General features: G+C 40.3%; 4 non-coding genes across 4 annotated transcripts; all 4 read right to left on the bottom strand.

The window, feature by feature from the left end:
- Positions 1-17,905: 17,905 nt before the first annotated feature.
- On the bottom strand, positions 17,906-18,019 carry LOC119482837. Its single transcript, XR_005205557.1, has one exon. It is a non-coding gene; the product is annotated as a small nucleolar RNA SNORD67 (small nucleolar RNA).
- Positions 18,020-19,428: 1,409 nt separating this feature from the next.
- On the bottom strand, positions 19,429-19,542 carry LOC119482822. Its single transcript, XR_005205553.1, has one exon. It is a non-coding gene; the product is annotated as a small nucleolar RNA SNORD67 (small nucleolar RNA).
- A 1,242-nt stretch (positions 19,543-20,784) lies between these two features.
- On the bottom strand, positions 20,785-20,898 carry LOC119482828. The gene has a single exon (XR_005205555.1). It is a non-coding gene; the product is annotated as a small nucleolar RNA SNORD67 (small nucleolar RNA).
- A 1,355-nt stretch (positions 20,899-22,253) lies between these two features.
- On the bottom strand, positions 22,254-22,367 carry LOC119482833. The gene has a single exon (XR_005205556.1). It is a non-coding gene; the product is annotated as a small nucleolar RNA SNORD67 (small nucleolar RNA).
- Between the last annotated feature and the right edge of the window lie 562 nt (positions 22,368-22,929).

Genomic DNA, 22,929 nt, shown 5'->3' with positions numbered 1-22,929 from the left:
TGTACAACCACTGATATCATATCTGATGCAAAGTGAAACTAGGGAGGACATGGGGAGAGAGACTTTCAGTGACAGTGTATCCATTCAATTGTTAAGCTGAATTTTGAACTGCAAAAAATGCAAATTAGCCACGTTTCCTTCTACTGGTTTGGAGCGAATAAACTCGGCTACAGTGTAGTTTGGTCAGAAGGTGGTACTATAGGCCAGAGGTTCTCAAACTTTTTTGGGGACAGGGACCCCTTACACAAGAAGGAAATTTCCCAAGGACCGCCTCATAATCGGAACACCGATCAAGTATTTGCTTACTACCATTTTTACTCTTACATGTCATTGGAGCTATTTGTATTCTAAAACTTTTCAACCTAAATACTTCAGACCTGTTTGATAGTGATAAACAGAAACACGTTTCAATTTGAATCATGTTAACACCACTTTGTAATCAGATGTCGCTTTAGCTTGGCCGGCTTCATGGCTTCGTTCGCTAGCACCTGAAGACACATTACACTTTTTGGTCTTTTGACGCTGTTCTCAATAAAACCAAATTCGATATAACTGTCGTCATATTTTCTCAATTTAGCTCGTCCGGGCTTAGCGTCACTTGACGATGCGAACTGACTCAAATATTTCCTCATACTCACCAGCTAGCCAGCTGGCTAATAAGCCAAACTAAGCAGGAACAGTTTGCTGTAGTGAAGTGACTGGTTCATGACAGATTGACGTAATTTGTCACAATCATATCAAAGTTTCTATTGGTCCAAAGCTAGGGTGGGAGTAATGGACACAATATGCTTGTTTTATTGGTGCAAATGGTCACCATCTATAGATATACACTTTCTAATGATACAGCACAATTTTATAATTTATAGCAAAATATTTCATGGACTCCCTGGCAGAGTGCCACGGATCCCTGGAGGTCCCCAGACCTCACTTTGAGAATCACTGCTATAGGCTACACATGACTGTAATCCGTCAGTAAACCGAGTAGAAGAAGTAGGTTGCCAACCGGAAACAAAACAAGTTGCTTGGCGGTCTAACCATCTACGAGAGAAAAATGGTGGTGAGAGAGGTCTTCAGGAATTTGTTTCAATGGGGGAAGTTTTAATTGTTCTTTCATGTCAGCTGGTATTGGCCATGTTTCATGTTGTCTGGAGACAAAGATAAGCATTCACAAATTATCTGAGAAGATGCCAGCAGCGGAAACAGCTGATCAGTCATGTGAGTTAAATGTTCATTACATCAGAATTTATTGGGCAAAGGCGTTTCCATACTCCATTTAGAGCATCAGCTATTTTTCAACAAAGGCGCACCTACGTTTTAATGAATTTTGCCATTTCCATACAGCTTTTCTAATGTGATACTTCAATGTGAATCAAAATTGTAGCTGTGAATGGAAACACTGCTACTGGCAAGTTTGACATTGGACCTTACCTTAAGCCACGGTGTTACACAAGGCTGCAATGGTGAAAAAATAAGAGTTGAAAATGAGAACACATTCTCAATCAAATTCATCTGTACTTTTGGATAACCGATAAGAAGTATGAGATGCATACATTGTGTTAATAAAACTACTATAAAAATATAATGTGAAATATTTTAAATGTATACAACTGTACATTATATTCACAAATTGCACACAGCAAACAACTGGTAGCTGGACAACAAGGAGGGAACTAAAAACATCCAAACATGCCAAGCATCCAAAAGAAAAACAAGAGTGATTGAGCACAGCTGGTCACAACTCTCCGACAGACTGCCTTACTGGCGCTTCCACTCTCCACGTATCTAATAGCACTGCAGCCAGTCATATCACGGCAATTTGGAAGGTGTGAACAGCACTTTGAGCAGAGGACCATATGGGGTCATATGGAGCAACGAAGGTTCTGAATGTAAAGATCCCATAGACAACGTGAGGGGACTGTGGTGAAGATTTTTTAAAACTTTGGTGAACTTGAACAATCATCTGCATCCAAACTACAAGACTTGTGTCCACGTAGTTGTGAAGTGAAAGGAAATATTTGTGCCTCGGATTCCGGGAGATAAAGTCACATCCGCTTATTGCACAGACAATGTGAAGTGAATGACAGTCTAGGATGGCCATGAAACTCTGCTGGTTGTAAGACGAGCAACTGTGATAGAAAATACTTGGTTCTTTGATAAAAAGACACAAAGGTAAAAGCCTGTGTTCATAAAAACGTAAGTAGAGAAGTAAACCAATCCCAAGCAGCATTATGATTAGAAACATCAAATCACAGAGCTCAAATGGCGCTCAATGGAGCGCCAAGGACAGCACACTGAAGCCAAAAGTTAAGGATTTGTAGTTACCTGATAAAACATTCATAGTATGGATTTTGGGTCATTGTTAGATTAATTCATCAACTGCAGAACTGCAACAACAAAACATTACAAATTGTGTTGCAGCTCTGATTCACGTCCGACTGGTTTCTTCTCCATAGCAATGCCAGCTGAGGCTCATGTATCAAATAAACACGGGCATCCATCGAATTCAAAGACCTCCAAATCATCTAAATATTCAGGCATGACATTGAACACCTTTTAGATAACACTAAGCTACACTTTCTGTACTCCAACACAACACACTGACAACACCGGCATTCCCCTCTCCAACTCTCCCTCGAGTTTCCACCGTCGTCTCCCAGCAACAAGTCACATGATAATAACAATATAAACAGACCTGATCATGTAAAAGAAGATGAAGAAAAAAGTTTTATTTCTCTGTAGGGTCCTTTCCATAATGCTGTGAGACACTTCTATTAACACGCTGAGCTCGTCAGTGGCAAAAACAAGCACTTTTAGTGGACGTACACTGACTGTGCAGAACCGATTTGCTCCGAGCGATTACACTGCAGCCTGTTTAGCGACTGCCAACTGCAGCGCTCCAGGTTGAAAAATACCAAAGTTCTCCTTCGAAGGAATACATTGAAATTTTGGAAAACAGTTTTGATGTGCCAGACTATTTCTTGGCTCTGAGCAGTTGCCAGGCAACCAGTGGAGACTCCAGGAAGTTACTGGTCGCGGCCAAGAAATAGTCCGGCACATAACCCCCTGTAGAACGGTGAATTGACGTTTTTACACTTTGTTTTTTTGTACGGATTAAACAAACTCAATATAAGTAGTTAATTAGTGAGATTTAGAGGTGCTGGTATGTGGATTTCGTTACCATCTGACTAGGGACACTGGAAGTCAGTCGGAGTTGGTGGTGTTGAGAGAAAGTGAGTCTATATAATGACCTCATGGACGACTTCATGGTTTTTGCAAAAAAAAATCAATGGCCAGGATGAGTTATATTTACAACATTTTACACCTATTTTAAAACAACAGATTGAACACCGACATACTGTATGTCGAAGCAGCCACACACAGGCAACACGAAAACTGCAAGCAGAGGATGAGGGAATGCAACCGTGCGTGCATGTAGGAGAGAGATGTGAACGTGTTTGATCAGACTTCATGCGAAGCCAATTTTAGAGGCGTGATTGCATATAAAGTCAGTGCAAATTTGATCTGAATGAGGCAAATTGAGGCAAACCCATCCGTGCATGCTGAATATGTTTCATTGATGCTACCCAGTAAATCTGAAATGCAGCTAATAACATCACATGTTCATCACAGATTGATCAGGCCTTTTAAGGCAGAGTGCTATACAACGAAAGTTTCTGCCCTGTGGACCCAACTGGGACTAATTATGTTTGTGCATAGCTCTCCATTAACAGGGATTATGACTGTACTATATGAATCACTGACACCGAGCTGCATCTCATCATTAACATGCGTTGGTGAAACGTGCGACCAGTATGTTTACATATTCATGCACACAGCTCACTGGGAGCTTGGGGGTTACTTCACTGATCTGTCATTTCCAGGAGCTCAAACAACTTAACCTGACCTGGTTAGCAGGAAAAGCCATTCTGGCTGTCGATATACTGTATGACACCTTCCTTTGATCGGCAGCTCACATCTGCACAGCAACCTGTACCAGTGTGTTCAGAGCACCGTGAAAAGGTGCAGTTCCCCCTGGACCTGCACACTCGCACGGCAGCCTCCTCGGGCTGCACAGACATATTTATCTCTTTTAAGAGATGCCCCCTTCTCAGCTTCTCTCTCTCACTCTCAGGTGTCGGACATATTTTTTTTTTTACTCCCCGATACTCAGGAAACATCTGTGGGCAGCTGGATGTTCCTCGACTCCCCGGTGAGTTCAGTTAAAAGCAAAACAAGAGCTGCCTGCGGTCACAAAGCCTAGTCGATCAGTCCTCTATGATCACTCTCTGCACTCATGTCAAACAGCCCCGAGTCTCGGTTTTCTGCAGGGGCAGAGGGAAATGAGACGACAGCCCTAACTAGGAATGTGTTCTACTTGTTAAATATCCATCTACAGTGATAATTAAATGGACATATTCTACGAGATGAGCAACTCCGCCAACAGCCAATATAAATAAGAAACAACAAATCTGAAACAGCCACAAGGCCTTTTTCAGCTACTAAGCCGTCACATTCTGTGGGTCTAAGAACAAAAACATGTTAGCACTGAATTCAGCTCATTTCAATGGCATAAACGCGACTGAAGGTTTCATTGGAGTAGTAAATGTGTGTGAAGCTTTTGTGTCAAGTCTTTAGATAATGCCATTTCATGCTCTGCTTCTCTGCTACGTTTAAAAATTGTAGTGCAAAAAGACCTCTGGTGTTGTCTGGTCTGGAGTCAGTCGTGATATTTGATCCAGGGTGTCATGTGCTACTGTTACTAGTGCATTTGGTGTTTGGATCAGTCATGTCAGTTTTGCTAATTGTAAAATACACCAATTAAACCAATTTTTTTTTTTTAAATAACGTTTATTACAATTTTCTGATTAAATTCTCATTTTTATTATATATATGGTAAACTGTATATTTTTAGTCATATAAACATATTTATAGATTGAACTGCCAGCCGGTGTTTGTATCTGTCCAGTGTGCATACAGTTAGTGCATAATGTAACACACACCATCATCTATTGGAAACAGCTTGCATGCCAACACATTTTCACTTCCAACTTGCCAAATCCCATCGCTCGGTCGGTTTACCTCGGCATCGGAGACCAACGCATGGGATACCCCTCTAGCGTTACTTTTGGACGGACTAGGATGACATGTCAGTATACGCTCGTTACATGCACAGAGTCCTTTAGAAATAACCCTCCGTTTTCACAGGAAGTTAGGTTTAGGCAACACCACCACTTAAGTAGGGTTAGGAAACGGTCGTGGTTGATGTTAAATTCACTGACTAGCGATTCACGTGACTCACAGAGTCGGCAATACTAACGACTCACGGGACCGACGATACCGACGAGTTGTGTGACTAACGCTAGTTCGTCACATGCTGCCGATAAAGGGTTTCCGTTATCGGAGGGCATTACCCAATCGACGGTATATACATAAGTTAAGAGCAACCACGGACGCTTTCGGCTGAAAGTCACCAGTTAACACGGTTAGCAGACAGTAGAGTCACTTGCCACTCTAGTAATGCCGGCGCCGCTAGATGGCGGAACACACAAAGCGGTCGCTGGACTAGTCTATACTTTTCCTCCTTTACATTTCAGCGAGACATATTGTATGTTTTAACCACTACATTTATCTGACGCCTGAAGTTACTAATTATGTCGCAGATCCAGATTTCATATTCAACATGAGATAAAGAAGTCTGTATCCTTTTCCTTCCTCCCTTTCATTCTTCGACTGACCTGGTGAAAAGAGGGAAAACCCCATAAACTAAAGACAGAAAGTCTCCACCCGACCCGGAAACTAAATTATTTTAGTCAATATTAGTGCTGAAACAAGTTTAAGGTTAGTTCAACTTTAAAGTAGTTAGTTAAACTAGTCAAGGTTAATCAATTAGTCGATTGACAGAAATTTTTTTGTCCACAATAATTGTTTGATTGATCAACGGTTTACGTCATTTTTAAAGTTGCTGAACATTCTCTGGTTTCAGCTTTGACAAAATGAGGATTTACTGCTTTTATCTGTTTTCTTTCCTTGTAAACTGAATATGTTTGGGTTTCGGACTGTAGCTCAATCAATAAAAGTAATCTGAATAAAATCCCCTACAGCTCTGGGAAACGGTGCATTGTTCCCCAATTATCTGTCTTCATGGATGATTTATCAATAAATCGGAGGGGAAAAAAAACAGATTAAATCGGCAAAGAAAATAATGGGTAGTTTCAGCCCTATACCCTGCATACATCTGACACGTTTACTTCCACTTAAGTACAATAGAGAAGGCGGGCCTTCTCCCTTACTACTAATGGACTATTTCTGCAATGCTCCGCTGCAATTATGAAATGATTTCACAACTTTGCCTAGCAAACAAAAATACGCCAGAGTCAATTTATTTTGCAAAGCATCGCAATGTCTCGCCCTGAACCGTCGCAGATTCGAAAACAAAATGATGAAAATTGAAGATAATTAGTTTGTTGCTCCCTGACAATCAAACACAGCGAAGTGAATGAGAACAGCTGTCTCAACTGCAGCAGAAAGGAGGAAGAAGAAGAAGAAGAAGAAGAAGAAAAGGTAAAGCGTGGGGGAGGATTGCTATCCTCAGACAGACGAGGGAAAACGGGACTGAAAGACAACACCACAGTGAACAGATCAAACATCACAACCCAAAGAGAGGAGTCTGGTTTATTATCAGAAAGTAAAACTGAAACTATAACGAAAATAAGCAGTGCAAATATTGTTGTAAACTGAAACTAAAGAAGCACGATATCTTTGAACTAAACTGTAACAATAAAATAATGTATAAAAATATAATAAAAATTAATGTAATGTAAAAAAAAAAGAGACAGCATGATTTTCAGTCAACTCCCGTTACATTGAACCACAGAAATGAAACAGACTTGACATTCCATTAGATAGCACTACGCCAATTTCTTCACAATTAATCCCTATTGTTTTTACACATGCATTCTAGTCTTACATAATTAAAGGAACAGTGTGTAGCGTTTAGGGGGATCTATTGGCAGAAATGGAATATAATATTAATTACTATGTTTTCTTTAGTGTATAAACACCTGAAAATAAAAATTGTTGTGTTTCCGTTACTTTAGAATGAGCTGTTTATATCTACATCGGAGATATATCTTCACGGAGTCCGCCGTGTTTCTACAGCAGCCCAGAACGGCTTGGGCCGGAGTCTATAACGTAACTTGCTCCCGTTGTCGCCACCGCTCTCTCTCTCTCTTGCTTCACCACTCACTTCCCTCATACACACACACTCTAAGCACTCTACTCATACAACAACTGGCTCTAGAAAAGGAAATTCGCTTTTTTTTGACAGCCAACGTAGCTCTCCTACACACTTAGCACACCGGAGAGGCTTCAGTTGGTTGTAATCTTCTCACCTCACCGCTAGATACCGCCAGAACCTACACACTGTTACTTTAAATAAGAACATGACTTAAAGGGGACATATCATGAAAAACTCACTTTTTCAGTGCTTGTGTTCATATATTTGGGTATCTGGAGTGCCTATCACCTCACAAACTGTGAAATAAGACGACCCAGTCAGGTTTTTGTGGTCTGCTTAGATCAGAAATCATGTGATTCTTCCTGAGAACTAGCTTTGCAAAGGTGCACCATATTTTTCTCTCAAGCCAATCAGAGCAGACTGGGCATTTTCAAGAGGGGGTCTTAAAGAGACAGGCGCTAAAACGAAGCGTTTCAGACAGAGGGTGAATACAGGTATATTCAGACAGACAATATGAGAAAAATAATGTGTTTTTTGAACATTAAAGCATGTAAACATGTTCTAGTAGAAACCCAAAATACATGTATGAACCTGAAAATGAGCATGATATGTCCCCTTTAAATATTGTAGAAAAATCAAATGCCATTCAGCTCAGATTTTCTCCTGAGGGTGTTAGTGAATGAGTACTCAACTTGATTCCAAAATCAAAACATCTACACAGTTCTCCAACCATGTAGATTGTATGTACTGTATATGTAGCTATAAATACTTCTGAGACATTATACCTGACAACAACAAACTACAACCACAGGGAAACTAAACATTTAAGGTAAAATCAGCAAACACTGAACTGAACGAACTCAAACTAAACTAAAATGAAGTTGAAAAGTCAAAACTAAAATTCAATAAACACTAATTGAAATAACCTTGCTTTGAACACACAATTTCAGCAGCCTGCTTGCTCTATAGTTGCTATAACAGTGGCTGCGGTCTAAAGTCTGTTCAGTCTGACAGGCAAAGTGCCCAGAAGGTGAGCATTGCTCAGCTCCGTGACACAGCCTGACAGCGCGGCTGATGTTGACGGGTTCAGGTGAAAAACGACGATTATATTGACGTAAGCTGGGAATCAAGTGCTAAAAATGACTCCCGCGGTGCTCCTCGGATCTGGAAAGTTAATGACAACGCTCTGTCATAAACAAGACGACGCAACCTTTGAGGCACCACTCTGAAAAGAAATCTGGTGTCAGTTTACAATTAACGAGATGAATAATTGATTTGTCTCTCGTTCTACATCAAATGAAGTCACCGAGTGCCCTTCACTGCAGACTTTCACTTGAATACAAAATTATCTTTTTCATAACGCAGTTGAAGTTGCACAATATTTCATATAATCAGTGCTCCCCGCCGTTAAAGAGATTAAAACTACTGTGAAGAAAGAAATAGTTTAGAACACTATACTGCAGGCATTAGAATTCTTTCCACCAGAATAACATCTTTCATCCCATATTTCAGAGAGGAAAAATATGCACACAGAACAACAAGAAGAAGTTCAGCTCTCACAAAGCCCTCAGACCTCGGAGGTCAAAGGAAATCTTGTCTCCTGGTAAAACCGTCACACAGGTATTAAAATATGCACGCTGTAAAATCAGAGCTTGATCTTTGGTACGCTCTCCATTCAGTGCAGGTCTATCTGTACTCACTGAGGAGATGAAAAAGGTACGTGCAAAGGAAAGAAGCAAACACGGGCCATGTGAGCTAGACGGTTAATTAGCTGAGGATCATATGTACTATGTGCTCAAACTCAAAGGGTTTGTGTTAAGTTTGCCTAATCTAAACTCACTATAGACACTATGATCTGCAGACTGTTGTATAATCTTTAAGTTAAGATGATTTATTTATTCAAAAGGTGACAATTGAGCTGCATAGAATATTGGTTACATCCAATGTTTGCATTTGATCACTTAAAGTTGAACATTCTTATACCATTAATATTGTTATATTGAAGTGTATCTAGAGCTAATTTAAAGTGTTATACAGCTGGGGCCGTATTATAGATGTAAGATAGGATTTTTCCCAATTTGGTATTACAGAAACAGATCCTAACTAACTTTAAGAATACTATCTTATCTCAGGTAATTAAATCCTAAATACTCAATGCAACATCGCTCATCAACTTTTATGATCGTTACCTAGCAACCAACACTATTTTTCATCTTGCCGAGCTTAACAACTTTTTGTAACGATTGCTTTTCTCATAGAAACATACCGAGTCATACAGTGAAATGTATAAAACAAAAAAATGGAGCAAACCAACGGCTGGCACTTCACTTCAAGACAGATGAGTTAGAGGTGTTGGTAACATCTGTAGAAGAATCCAAATCTTTTTTGGAAATTTACAGTGACTCTAACTCTGGAGATAAAAGAAAGAAGAGAGTGGGTAAAGATAGCAGACACAGTCTTCCCCTGTATCCAGCATCCAACGGAGCGTTGATGCTATCAAAAAGGAAATAAGTACACTGACAAGTGGTACGAAGAGGAAGGCAGCTCTCATGTCCAAAGAGCAGAAGACAAGTGTTAATAAAGTGAAAGTTTGGACAGTTACCAAGTTTCTGGGTTACCTCTATCAGCCTGTAGACTGCTTTTAATGTGAAGAACTTAGGGCGTTTTTTCCGGGAAAATCCAACGGACGTGACGTCATGTGCACTCGCGAGTGCCTTTACTTTCTTCTGCTCCGCCTCAGGGCTAACAGTGTGCAACCATAGTTAGAAATGGAGCCCGCTAACGCCAACAAATGACTAGCACCCACCACAACTGAGACTCCAACACAAACTCCATGGGAACACAAAAAAACCCAAAGTTATATCTGGTGATGCCCGTCTTGCAAAACAGTAATGTGACCGACCAACATAGACCGGGCCTTCGATTCATGGAGGGATATTTGTTTGGTAAACTAACATTACTGCCAAGCATGTGAATTATATAGTGATATTGTAGTTTTTAGCTGGCTAATGTTGCTGATGTTAATCAACACAATGTCTGTCAATCATAATCAGTCTCGTGTGTGTTGCCTCATTGTTTTGACCGATGCTCGCTCGTGTCTACGTATTGCAAGCAACAGGACGCTGACTTTCATTGACTTAACGGCCACAGGTGTCACTGTTAACAAGCAATTTCTGATTCTTCCATCTAGGCACTTTAAGATTTTGGGAAGTTATGTTGCTTGTGTAATACAATTTTTCTGTCTTAAAGGGACTATTTGTAACTTTCAGAAATGCTTGTTAACAGCGACACCTGTGGCCGTTAAGTCAACGAAAGTCAGCGTCAGGTTCGTGCTTGCTCGCTCTACATAGACATGAACGAGCATCGCTCAAAACAGTGAGGCGACACACGTCAGCTAAAACCACAATATCACTCTATATTTCAGCTGCTTGGCAGTAATGTTAGCTGACCAGACGAAGGTCTCTCCATGAATCACTGCTGATCCTAGTGTTGGCTTTGAAAAGCGGGTCGGTGCCAGGGCTGGAGCAGGAAGAGAAACGTTATCGCCTCCCGACTGCGCCCGCAGCGAGACACCGGCACGAGGTCGGAGGCGATGACGTTTCTCGCTGCGGAGCCCCGTCAAATCACAAGACACGGAAAACCTCTGCTGGTCTGGAGGAGCTGCAGCATTTATTTCTGCACAAACGTCCACTGTGCATTCACTAGATATTCTCAGAGCTAAACTAACTCTTCTGCAGTGTGGAGTGAGCGCGCAAGCACGTCTAGAGATGGAGCGAGACAGCGAGAACGGTAATGTTTTTTTTCCTAAATCAGGTCCTAACCCTAATTTCCATGGATACCAAACAGTAAAAAGAGGATCTGCAAGTTCAGAAGTTTCTGTAATATGGCCCCTGGAGTATATTCTTAGTCTTTCACACTTAGATCTGAACGATGTGTTACAGCATATCTGTGTCAAACTTAACAGCATAGACCTTTGTTTCCATCCAGAATCCTAGAGATCCCACAGGACATTCATGTAAATTAAATGATTCCATTTGAAATATTTTCTTAGCAAATAGGCCTTGGCCAGAGAACCTCTCAACTGTGATCATGTGTTAGAAAAAATATGAATATTTAAATTTTAAAAGGAATTTCAGAATCAAAGAATTTAGTGTGAACGTGCCTGCAGGATGAAGCTTTTTATTGGAGTTGTAGCTTCATCCAACAAGACTTCTCCCTGTGGAAGCTATCGGCATTTGTGTGGTGCCTTCAGGCGCTCATGTGTTTCTGTAACAGAATAAATGCAGTGAAATGTGTTGCACTATTACACACCTGTGACTGAGAGAGCATCAGGCCACAAGCATCTGTCCACAGACCAGAGGAACATTAATGTTCAACTGCCACCTGGTGGTAAGAATCATACTGTACAGCAGAGATACAGAGAGCCATGGAGGGCAGCAGGTTGTCATCTCAAGACACTGTAGCTGCTCATTTCACAATTTTGAGAGCTCTCCAGCACTCGAGGAAGCAGTTCATCCAGAAAAAAACAGACTGGTAAGACTTGAGTAAACTCCTACAGGATGTTACTGCAACACTGTCAGAGTTACATGTTTGCCATTGCACATTCAGCTTTTTTTTACAGATCTTCCAATAGCCAAACGTTATTTACGACTTGCCATTTTCTGAATTTTTCAGAAGGTAATGTGTACTCCAACATAAGCATCATCTGTCCTAAATGTCCTTCTCTCCAAAAAGTCTCCATCGTCACAAACAAAGCAACCCAATCACAAACAGTTAATCATAACAAAGTCAAAATATTCCCTTTGCACCTTGAAAAATGTAGCTAAAATTGTAATGGCATCACAATAGTGCAACTAAAGTAGGATTTGAATCAAGTATAACCTTAACTATATGGGCATAAATGCCTAAAGATCAGCAACTGTCTCAAGAATTTTCTATTTGCCAGCCATGCTTATTCATGCTGTTCATGATGGCTATTCAGCTTCTGTCATCTTGTTGCATTCATTTGATAAAAAAAAAATATAATAATTTAAAACACAAGTGGCTTAAGACTTAACAAGAGATTTTTTTTAATTTTATTTGGTGAACAAAAGCAGAAACAGTGGTTTAAAAGGTTTACTGAGTCGTGTCTGGACAACACCCATAGACTGTACTGTATATAAGAAGAGGACGTAGTCACCGTGTCGTCACCCATTGGTTTGTGGACTGCCTTTTTGAAGCCTCGAGTTTGGCATTTTGGCCGTCGCCATCTTGTTTTTTGGAACCAGAAGTGACACGAGAGGGTGGAGCTAAGCACAACTGAACGCTGAATAAGACATTTTAGGTGACCAAAAATGTTACAATTAACTTTCATGAACTGAAAACACACTGTGAAAGGGTTAAAGTTCTAAGACTAAAACACGGACAACTCCAAGACCGGACAACGCCGTGGTAACGACCTGTCAATCACAAGGTAGCCACGCCCTAAAGCATCCCCTGCTTTATGGTCTATTTGACTCTAAATGGGACCATAATTTACTAAATGAACATCATGCTGTATTGAAGAAGACTTGAAACTAGAGATTGAGACCATAAACTCATGTTTACAATGTTTACTGAGGTAATAAATCAAGTGAGAAGTAGACTCATTTTCTCATAGACTTCTATACAATCAGACGAGTCGCCCCCTGCTGGCTATTAGTAAGAATGCACGTTTAAGGCACTTCAACATTGGCTTCACTTTTCAGACCCGGAGGTTGCCCACTGCCAAGTTAGTATTGGTGCCGATATCAATCTGCATCAATAATTTTGCACTTCACTTATAATTTAGAATAACTGTTTAATAAAAAAAGGTTAGTTTTGTGTGTAAAACACCGGTACAACCATGACTCCTTTTCATATACAGTATAAGCACGCCTGACAAACTACACGTCTATCTGATATTTGAGGGTCTGAGGTCAATTAATTCAAGATTCAAGAGTTTTATTTGCCATTTGCACCTATAAGTACATTGGAATTCTGAGCAGTTTACACCGAGTCAGCTTTAAGAAAAGAAAAGGTATAAAAAGGCACAAGGTAATTACAGATTACAAAATAAGTAGCACATTCAACTCAACACAATAAATAAATATATTATTAAAACATAAATGAATTCCAGTGTTAATAAGGTTGCAGCTGACCATATATCTCAAGTTGTGGATGACCAGTTTTTCAATTTTCTCATATACGTTTTGTCTACTTGGTAGAGAATCTTGCTCACAAGTGTTAGGCTATTGTTGCTTTTATTATTACTTAGGTGTATCAAGACTATGATATGGAATCCTGTTATTTCTCAGCCCTAACCTTAAGCACACATCACCAAGCCTAATACCGGCTGCTTGGCTGACAGAACCACAGAGAACATGCAGATATTTAAGATGAGCTGTGGCCCTGTGATGATGCAAGGCAATCCCATAAACTGCAATCCCTTCAGGAGGAATCCACAGGCACTGTCAACCCATTCCGGTCACCTCTACAAAACAGCCCCTCAGTAAAAGCCATTACGGTGATGTACTGCGACTGCGCCGACTCAAAAGGATTACTGAACAGTTGGATGCTGTGACAAGGACTATTTAGAAATATATATGATAGTTGTTTGTGCCTGTTTACTTCAGAATGTGTCTGGAAAATATGTTTTTTGCGGTGATGACAGTGAAGCCTAAATGTATTTGAAGATTAATGTAGATTTCCCCTCTGTGTTGCTCACCAGCAATAAACCCACAATAGAGCTGTAGAGCTGCATGAGGTCTGCCCGAGGTACACAGTGGTCTTCAGTGTTCCTGCTGTGAATGACATGCAGCTGCAACACTGTTGAGGTTATTGGCCGTCACGTCTGACATGATGTTCTGGTCCAACACCTGTCGCCCATCTGCAGGGAAAAGAGAGAAAAGACAGATATGTAAACATGTAGACAAGACGGAGTAGAAATGGAAAAAAAAAAAGTCTCAATATTGCAAATTGTTTCTACAGTTGTTTTGTCAGCTTTGTATTTAATTTGTATATCTAAGAATATGCCCTCACCTGTGTGGTCAGGTCCCCTGATAGAATCTGGGATATAGCAACATGGAGGAAGGATTTGGGTCACGATGATAGGCAGCAGGAAGCAGGCGCAGCCTACAAAGAGAATAAGTCATCACTGAGACAGACAAAAACAAACATTGCTCATCTCTGATGGTAATTTTGACATTACATGTGACCTTCCTGGTGTCATTGCGTGTTATTTACCAACAGCACAATCTGAACTTAAAGGGGACATATTATGCTCATTTTCAGGTTCATACTTGTATTTGGGTTTCTCTGCTAGAACATGTTTACATGCTTTTAAGTTCATTAAACTCATTATTTTTCCCTCATCCTGTCTGTCTGAATATACCTGTATTCATCCTCTGTCTGAAACGCTCTGTTTTAGCTCCTGTCTCTTTAAGCTCCACTCCTGAAAAAAAGCCCAGTCTGTTCTGATTGGCTTGCGAGAAAAATATAGTGCACCTTAGCAAAGGTAAGCCCAAATCCAATCCGGTCCCTACATCCTCCCACTCCGTGACGGAGTGAATTCCGTTTGTAGTCACACTCACAGCTCAATGAAGAACCCTTCTTTAAGGTGGAGGGTATAATTACAGCAGCCACTTCGGGACGAATTTCCCTTTCTCCAGCAAGGACATAAATAAGTATCAGAATCAGAAATACTTTCTTGATTCCCGGGGGGGGAATTGAGTTACATTTTGCTCCCAATCTGGAATAGAAATATATATATAAATAGAGAAATCATAAGAAAATACAAATATGAAATATGTATAACAGCAGTGGAAATGATGATGAAAAATAGGATTTATCATCAATTGTGTAAAAATGCAAGAATAGTATAAATAAATAAGAATATTAGTTTAAATGTTCTGTATGAATAAATGCAGTATTAACGCCAGAGTAAACCAGAGTTATTGCACAGCTGAAATAATGCACTAAATTATTGTACCGTTAAGTCAGTATTGCACAGTTGAAGATATGAATTATGGGGTTATAGCTGCTGATAGGGGTAAAACAATAATATATATATATATATATATATATATATATGCATATATATATATATATATATATATATATATATATATATATATATATACACACACACATACATACATACATGTCTAACGTTACCGTTTTCTAGACTAGACATTGGTATATTTATAATAAATACAATCTATTTACTTTAAGTTGATAACTTCTGTATGACAATAAAGTAGAGTAATTTAAATGTCTGTCTAATTTTCAGCAGTTTACGAGTAAATGTTTGTATCTGTAATCGCACGGAACTGACACGGCAGGCTTGCTGTTGGAGGGTTATATAACCCACTTTCACTCGCCCGCTGATAGGTTTAGTTTGGCACTTAATATGATGGTCCCTCCACGTGAACGGAAGTGGAAGTGGGTAGGCAGAGGATGTAGGGGGTGGTTTGGAATTGGGCCGTAGTTCTCAAGCTGTGGGCGATAAATTCTAATGAGCCTGCATGTGACATAGGAAGGGAAGCCAAATCTGATCTAGGCAGCCCACAGAAACCTGACTGGATTGTCATATTTCACAGTTTGTGAGTTGGTAGGCACTCCAGATACCCAAATACATGAGCACGAGCACTGAAAAAGTGAGTTTTTCATGATATATCCCCTTTAAATGGCCACAGCGCGCTTGGTGGATCTTGTTGGGTCTCTAAACTGTGGTGTATGGTCTGCGACCTGCTCTATATATAAAGCGTCTCGAGATAACGTCTGTTATGATTTGACGCTATATAAAAATAAATTGAATTGAATTGAATTTAAATCATAGGTGACCTGTGGAGCTTTATGAACTCTATGAATCTGTTCAGGAATTGAATGTTTGTTGTTCCGACATTCGAGTTACTGTTTCCTCCTTTGTCCGTTTACAGGACTGTTAAAAGCTTAATCATTACTTTCAGTCGGACAATCCGTGAACAAGGTCCCCCTGTCCTGCAGGTTTCTAGCTTGACATTGATTTGATACTACAGAGAGTCAGACCATTTTCAGTGTATGACCACAGGACGCTCTAAACCATTCGTATTATCTAATGTAACCTATTTGAATCCTCACAAAGTCCAAACTCAATTCTAAAGTTTCTGAATCTGGAGTTCAGTGCCAACGGCCCTACTAGTAGTTAACATGACTTTAGGACCTTATAAAATCCTTTAGTACAAGCACACATACTGGAAATGCGTTCCCCAGCATTGGGTCAATCCAGGTCGCAGTGCTGCATCTTAGGGATCAAGGACAGGTGGTTGTGACCTGGGATTGTACCGGCGGCTGCTGTTGTGGGGCTGGCAGGGTTTTCTGGGAATGAGTCTGCCTGCAGGGACAAAGGAGGGGGGGATAGGAGACAGAAAGAGGACATGGGGAATTTAAAAGTAGAGTAAAAAATGATTAAGTTATGGCAGTAATCGGGACCCAAAAGAAAAAGGAGGTAAATCTAGCAGGAAAAAACGCTACCGTGGGCAATTTTTGTTTTCTAGAAAACTGCAAGAGTCCAACTACCAAGTGGGCCACTGATCACAGCCGGCCTTCAGTTTTAACTGGGTCATAAGTGACCAACAGAGCTGTTAAATGATAAATAGAAATGTACTAAGTTATTAACGCAGTAAGAAATAAGTTTAATGTGCACGACAGACAGCGTAGCCTGCGCAGCATAACCCTTGCCAAGAGCTGACTGAGCATCTTCACCATCAAGCACACTGAAATAGGATTGTTCCGAATAAAAATCAATCATTTATTTTCACAGGATTTGGCCAGATAGCAGCCGACAAATGCAACAATCTGTTATAGGCATTGATTCATTTACTGCTGTCCACCTCTACATGGAATGTTACACCATCTAAAATTTGATGGGTTCAACCATCTACTTATGTTAATGTTGTGGATTTCAAGACTTCAGTGCTCATACTCAGTGGACCCAGTTCTCTTATGGTGCTTCCATAAGGGGTGGAGCCATAGTTCTTGGCTGAATGCTAACATGCTCATAACTCTGACAGTTAGGGACAAAATTACACGAATTGGGCCAAGTACTGGCATGAGGCCACAGCTACGAGGAGGAGAAGAGCCTTCTAAAAACAAATTGCTTTCAGAAGGATTTTGTGAAGAGATGAAGGACCTATTTAAGCGTCATCATTACAGTTGTTACAAAGTTAACTGACGAAACAGTTTGGGTCACTTGTATGGAAATATTAGAGCTGCATACGAGTGTCAGCAATCCGTAGATAGTCTTTAGAATTCAAGAAGTGAATCAAGAAGCTGAGAGGAAAGCTTTTGAGCTGTGACTATTTAAATAAGATGATACATAGAAGAGGACAAAATTGGAAAAGATTTGCTCTCCACAAAAACACAAGAGTTAGACTGAATTAGGTCGTGTGTCCTCACCAGCTCTCAGGTTGGAGGTCTTCCACTCATTATGAAGGGAAAACTTTTGCTGGCAGGATACGGTTTTTGTTCATCATGTTCAGAATGGCTCATCCTGCATAACTGTGTCCCTGAACTCCCCCCCATCTTCAGGCTGGGAAAGGAAGAGAGCAAAACAAAAACACACAAATGTAAGAAAGGAAATGCAGAGAAAACCTCTAAGAGGTGCCCCCATGTTTCTCTGTCAGGTGTGAGTGTGACTCAGATGGCCCCTGTGCACAATGGGTGTCACCACAGGCTTCTCAGGACGGATCTGCTGTGCTACGGCAATCAGCAACCCGACTAATGGTGCAACTCATCATTGTCACACTACCCCACCTCTCTAAAACACTATATGGTATAGCAGGACTATTTAGGCTTGGATAGGAAAGGCATTTCAATTCATGTCACCCCATTCCGGTTTGTTTCCACTACATTCGCAGAGCTGGAAAAATATAAATAAATCAGATCAATGGACTTTTGAGATGCAACTTTTTTGCACACATACACCTCTGAAAGGGAGTCCCAAAACACCAGGAAGGCAAATATGTCCCTGGTGATGACAGGCTAGCATTTAGTTTCTGGTTTAGTACATACACATACACTGAATTAAACTTTGTTTCCCCTCACCCTCACTCTTTTAATATTAGTTGGGAAGCTATGAAACTGAATGCTGTACACAAGTTCTCACAGCCACAAGGATTTAGTTTGACAAGTCAGCATTACTCAGCACTGCTAACGCTGCCCCCGTAGTCTGAGCTATGGGACGGTTACGGGGCAAGGAACTGAATTTCACCCCGGTTCCCTCCGGTTGAAGCACAGGTTAAGTCCCCTGTCTTCCTAAATAGGTTTGTGCTAAACACTCTGGATGAATAGAGCTATCCGTCATTACTTACAATGTCAAGGAGTGTCATCATAAAACCTCCAGGATAAAAGAAAAATATGATTAAGTTGAAGTGATTCATCTAAAAGACATGCTGCTGTATTGACTGCCATAACCAATTAATCTAATCAAATGGACCCAAAAGCAATCTGGTGGACTGAAGCCAATAGAGCTGCCCCCTCTTAGTCCATTAGTCATTTTTTTATGCTTTTTTCATGTTGAATGACTTATTTCTAAGAAACTCCTGAGCCCATCTCTGGTAAACACCTGATTTAAAGTGGTGCTTTTGTGTGATTCTTTGTGGAGAAACTCAGTTTTACAGATCTGTCGATTAAATCAACTAATTGATTAGTTGACAAAATCATGAGTTGGTCGACTAAGAATGTCTTTGGTCGAGGACAGCCCTAGAAGCTTATAACACAGTAATTAGGGTACGTGGAGGACATTGTACTGGATGTTATGTTATGTTCAAAGACCCTTAGTCAAAGGAGAGGAAGTAATTCTCCTATAGTGAGGTAGACAGTACATCCAGAAACAAACCTTGAGCAATGAAAGAGCTGGCCTCCAGGTCAGAGAGCTGATTGAGGGAAGGGGGGGAGAGAAGCTCGAGAAACTCCACAGCACAGCGTCCTTCCTCTTCCAGACGGTAGACTTAAAGAATAACATGGGCACAGGAGGTGTTAATACAGATACTGGAAAATACACCACATTTATTGAAGAATTAATGGTACACAGTTTACTCTTCTGAAATGCAAAAGTTGAAGGACAGTATTCTTAATATAATATTGATTTAGCAGAGCCAAAGAAATCTGTGTGCACATACATATGAACAGAACACACTTTAAAAAGGTGGAGGGTTGAGTCAGATGGCCCCTGTGCACACTGTGTGTCCTCAGGTTGGATCGGATTGGGGTATTGATGCCACTGCAACAAACACCCCAACTGATTAGTGCAACTCATCACTCTCACACCCTCCAGCCCTCTGACTTTAACATGCACCGCTGACTTTCCGGATGTGTTGGAGACACTATCATGCCTGCTGGGTTTGTGTTTACCTTGAGTTCCCATTCCCATTTCGACAGGTAGCTCCATCCAGTCTCATCTCGCTGCGATGTGAGGACTTCATAGCAGTTAGCAGCAACGCCTGCGTACAATGACAAACCATGCAAACCACGCAAACCACGCAGGTTAGCCAGAGCCATGTGCACAAACAGTTACCCAACCCATCGTGAATAACTCAAATGTAAAAAGATAAACTGGCCTATGCGACATTGAACAAAAATGTTGGCTACTAATAATTATTTTTCATCAGCGTTGCAAACAAACAGTAAAAGGTGAAACTTTTTTCCTGTTGTAAACCCGTCATGTGCACACACTCACTTCACAAGGGCAACCTCTGCCGAGTATTTCGGTTTAGAGAAACTCAGATTAATTTGATTTTATAAGTTGTGTTTGTAACCCTATTTTACTTCACACCTTACTTTTAAATGTAACCCTTATTTATTTTAATTTAAGATTTGTTTTAGTCTCTGTCATTGTGATTTGCAGAATATAAAGCACTTTGGAGATATTCATATTTTCACTCAACTGTGCGTGTGTGTGTAAAATGAGCACAGACACCCAGTGGCTTACCCCGAGACTGAACTTGATGTGGCAGGTTCCAGACCTTAGGTACTCAATACTCACAACTGTCCAAAAGTCAACATAGCTGCTGTCACAGTCATACCGGTATATAAAACAGTCCACATACATATCATGAATATACCATTAAAGCACTTAAATGTAAAAGTATTCCTAATGAGGTCACAATGTAACATACCAACAGGTGCTTATGGGGTAAAGAGTAATGTTGCTGTATTTTTATATCTTTTATTACAAAGTTTGAATACAAGATACTCAACTACAGCATATCTAAGTTACTGATGTTTGCTGGTTAAAGCTGGGTTAATAGACATATTTTTGAGTATGATTAGTGCAGTATTCTTATTAATATCACATTGATTAAATCAACAGAGCCCCACAAGAAATATCAGACCTAATATAGATATCTTATTGCAAGTATATGATGTAGAGAAAACATTGGTTGTTGAAATCACAACATTTTTGGATAAACTGGATAAAAAGATAAGATACGCATGTTACTTAAACAAACTTGTGTCTTGTTATGGTGTGCACCACACACATAGAACATACACTTGTAAATAGGTGGAGGGTTGAGTCAGATGGCCCCTGTGCACACTGTGTGTCCTCAGGTTGATCCGGATTGGGGTATTGATGCCACTGCAACAAACACCCCAACTGATTAGTGCAACTCATCACTCTCACACCCTCCAGCCCTCCGACTGTTACATGCACCGCTGACTTTCCGGATGTGTTGGAGACACTATTGTGCCTGCTGGATTTGTGTTTACCTTGAGTTCCCATTTCTGATCGACAGGTAGCTTCATCCAGTCTCATCTCGCTGCGATGTGAGGACTTTATGTCAGTTAGCAGCAATGCCTGCGTACAACGACAAACCATGCAAACCAAGCCGGTTAGTCATAGCCATGTTCACAAAAAGTGGTCAATCTCAGTTAACATTACCCAACGTGTCGTGAAAAACTCAAATGTAAAAAGGTCAACTGGCCAATGACATTGAAAGAAAATTGAAATGTTGGCTACAAATAATTATTTTTCATCAACGTTGCAAACAAACAGTAAAAGATGAAACTTCTTCCTGTTGAACCACCAAAGATAAGTTCTATACTTGTCACAGGCATACACTCACTTCATAAGACCTTTACCTAGTATTTTGGTTAAGAGAAACTTTGAGAAAATGAATTTGATTTTGAACATTGTTTGTAACTTTCTTTTACATCTTACTTTTAAATGTAACCCTTATTTTTAATATGTCAAGATGTTATTAGTCATCATCATTGTGTTTTGCAGAAAATAAGCACTTTGGAAATATTTATATTTTCCAGTTAAAGTGTGGGTAAAATCTGAGCACACACTCCCAGTGGCTCACCCGGTTACTGAACTTTAACCCCTTGATGTGGCAGTTTCCAGCCCTTAGGTACTCCATACTCACCACAACTGTCCAAATGTCAACATGGCTGCTGTCACATAGTGATACTGGTATAAAATGGTCCACATGCATATCCTGAATATGCCATTAAAGCACCTAAATGTAAATGTATTCCTAATGATGTCACACTGTAACATATCAACAGGGGCTTGCGGTGGGTGAGGTAGTCAAGGATTAATAGTGCCTCTGTATGGTATCCACTAAAATAACCCTATAAAGATTCATGGAGTTGCTGTATTTTGTATCTATTTCTGTATCTTTTATTACAAAATCTGAACACATAACTAAATTCTAAGTTACTGATGTTTTCTGGTGCTGGTTAAAGCTTGTTTACATCAGTTAACAGACACACTTTCAAGTATGATTAGTACAGATCATGCAAAATGCAGTGTTCTTATTAATAGCCTACATTATACTGTATACTCCTCAATAAATCTTAGACCTAATTAGCTAAAAAGCTTATTGTAAATTGTATATGTAGAGAAACTTTAGTTGTTAAAAATCCTACATTTTTGACAAATTAATTAATTTAATCTCATGTTACATAAACTCATGTCATGTTATTGTGTGCACATATTTAATATGTACAGGAAACACTTGTAAATAGGTGGAGGGTTGAGTCAGATGGCCCCTGTGCACACTGTGTGTCCTCAGGTTGATCCGGATTGGGGTATTGATGCCACTGCAACAAACATCCCAACTGATTAGTGCAACTCATCACTCTCACACCCTCCAGCCCTCTGACGTTAACATGCACCGCTGACTCTCTGGATGAGTTGGAGACACTATTGAGTTTACCCTGAGTTCCCATTTCTGATCGACAGGTAGCTCCATCCAGTCTCATCTCGCTGCGATGTGAGGACTTCATGGCAGTTAGCAGCAACGCCTGCGTACAACGACAAACCATGACAACCACGCAGGTTAGCCAGAGCCGTACACGTGTTAACTTACACATGTAACACTGAAAGAAACTAGAAATGTTGGCTACTAATAATCAATTTCCTTCAACGATGCAAAACAGTAACGTTAAAGATCGGTTGAACAAAAAGCAGATTCTGACTACCGTTAGCCGAGTTAGCTCAACGTTAGCTGGTTGCTATGGTAGCATCTAGCTAACATTCGCTTCAGTACCGCAACATGTCACTGCTCTTCCTTAAACAAAACATGCCAACCAAAAGCTCCTAATACAGCCTTACCAAAGAGCATCAGGTATGTGGGTTATGTGAATAGAACAGTATCTTGTGTTTCTAGCTCGTAGCAGCTGAACTAGCCTCCAGCATGTTGGCTTCT

The sequence above is a fragment of the Sebastes umbrosus genome, chromosome 2 (assembly GCF_015220745.1).
Source record: "Sebastes umbrosus isolate fSebUmb1 chromosome 2, fSebUmb1.pri, whole genome shotgun sequence".
Taxonomy (NCBI): Eukaryota; Metazoa; Chordata; class Actinopteri; order Perciformes; family Sebastidae; genus Sebastes; species Sebastes umbrosus.
This window is presented reverse-complemented; position numbering and strand designations above follow the sequence as displayed.